Source organism: Callionymus lyra, chromosome 1 (assembly GCF_982586985.1).
Source record: "Callionymus lyra chromosome 1, fCalLyr1.hap1.1, whole genome shotgun sequence".
NCBI classification, from domain to species: Eukaryota; Metazoa; Chordata; class Actinopteri; order Syngnathiformes; family Callionymidae; genus Callionymus; species Callionymus lyra.
Window position 1 is genome coordinate 9,399,886 of NC_141818.1, and position 1,836 is coordinate 9,401,721.

Consider the following 1,836-nt stretch of genomic DNA (forward strand, 5'->3'; position numbering starts at 1 on the left):
GTGTCGTCCTAACATGTCATCCTGACGTGTTGTCCTAACATGTTGTCTTAATGTGTCGTCCTAACATGTCATCCTGACGTGTTGTCCTAACATGTTGTCTTAATGTGTTGTCCTAACATGTCATCCTGACGTGTTGTCCTAACATGTTGTCTTAATGTGTTGTCCTAACATGTCATCCTGACGTGTTGTCCTAACATGTTGTCTTAATGTGTTGTCCTAACATGTCATCCTGACGTGTTGTCCTAACATGTTGTCTTAATGTGTCGTCCTAACGTGTCATCCTGACGTGTTGTCCTAACATGTTGTCTTAATGTGTTGTCCTAACATGTCATCCTGACGTGTTGTCCTGGCATGTTGTCTTAATGTGTCGTCCTAACATGTCATCCTGACGTGTTGTCCTAGCATGTTGTCTTAATGTGTTGTCTTAATGGAACGCCATAGAGTTGAAGTAAATAAAGGAAATAAAGGTTTGTCGTTGGAGACCTGTTGATTTAAACCAGTCAACAACGTTTTTTCCACATTTAAACTACTCCAGGGGCCCCGTGTGACCTGATCGACTACCATCAGGTACAAACCCATTACAACGTTGAGGTATTTTTGAACAGTACTCCTTTGATGTGATATACAGTAGATTCAATTCTGCTCGGGAGTGGTACATGTGCCTTTAGAATCAGTACAGATCTCAATCTCTTTTCAACTAGCTAGGATTGCAAGTACAGCATTAGGTATTAGTTTGATTCACTCGACCTTACAGTTGAAAATGGTGTTATTATATCCGTTGCTTCGACAGGAAAAGCTCAATGAAGAAATAATCGTGTTACAGGACGATAAAAAAAACCTTACTTCAACCTTACTGACCAGACTGCTATCAACTAGCTAAGCTAGCAAGTATAGCATTAGGTATAAACTTTGATTCGCTTAACATTTAGCAAAAATGTTTCTGTATCTTTCCTATTTTATTGGAAAGGAGAAGCTTAATAAAGAAAAAAATATTATAAAGGATGGTGAAATAAAAGCCAAAATAACAGGAGCTAATACTGCTATCAACTTGCTCAGCTAACTATTACATTCAGTATTAACTTTTCTTAACTTTACATTACAGTTGGGGAAAAAAACAAACTACATTTATTTCTCTTTAAGTATGGCACTGGGTGTTAAGAATAAGCTTAAAGAAGATTTTTGAAAATAGTTACGGGGTGGTAAAACACCTCACAATGACCAGAGCTAGCATTGCTATCAACTAGCTAAGCTAGTAAGTATGGCAGTCAGCAAGAACTTTGGTTTACTTTACATTAAAGATTTGGAAAACAAATAACTGTTTGTTTTGTCTGCTACAGGATGGAAAAGACAAGCTTACTGAAGACTACATCAAAAAGTATTATGGGCTGGTAACCTTTACTTACTTACTTACTTATTTACTTACTTACTTACTTACTTACTTACTTACTTACTTACTTACTTACTTACTTACTTACTTACTTACTTACTTACTTACTTACTTACTTACTTACTTACTTACTTATTTATTTACGTATTTACTTACTTACTTACTTACTCACTTACTTACTTACTTACTTACTTACTTACTTGCTTACGTATTTACTTACTTACTTACTTACTTATTTACTTACTTACTTACTTACTTACTTACTTACTTACTTACTTATGTATTTACTTACTTACTTACTTACTTACTTACTTACTTACTTACGTATTTACTTAGTTACTTACTTACTTACTCAGAATGCCTCAGCTAGCTCTGCTAAGTAGCTAAGCAAGCAAGAATAACATTAAATTAAAAAGTGATTCAGTTACCATATCACAAATGTTACAAGG